Source organism: Habropoda laboriosa, unplaced genomic scaffold (genome assembly GCF_001263275.1).
Source record: "Habropoda laboriosa isolate 0110345459 unplaced genomic scaffold, ASM126327v1 scaffold5320, whole genome shotgun sequence".
NCBI classification, from domain to species: domain Eukaryota; kingdom Metazoa; phylum Arthropoda; class Insecta; order Hymenoptera; family Apidae; genus Habropoda; species Habropoda laboriosa.
This window is the reverse complement of record NW_017105228.1, coordinates 19922-20169: the sequence shown is the minus strand read 5'-3', so window position 1 is coordinate 20169 and position 248 is coordinate 19922. Positions and strand designations below refer to the sequence as shown.

At 30.2% G+C, this 248-nt stretch overlaps 1 protein-coding gene across 1 annotated transcript in view; it reads left to right on the top strand.

Moving 5' to 3' along the window:
* Positions 1–248, top strand: part of LOC108578264 — a 3787-nt gene that overhangs the window by 2313 nt on the left and 1226 nt on the right. The window lies entirely within an intron of this gene.

Here is a 248-nt window from a genome sequence, read left to right as displayed (position 1 = left end):
TGAGGCAATGAAAAAAGGATCAAAAAAACCAAATCTTCCTCCTAAAATGACTGATAAACAACGTCAGTTATTCGCAAAAAAACTTTCGGAATTACCAGAAATGGGAAGTTACTCTGTTGGTGCGGAGAGTTATCAAGATTTTGCTAATCGTATTGATGAAATGTTAAAAGATTCAAAAAAGATTCAAGAATTATTGCCTTATCTTAAAAAAGTTGGATTTAAAATTGTATAAGATTTCAACTTGATCA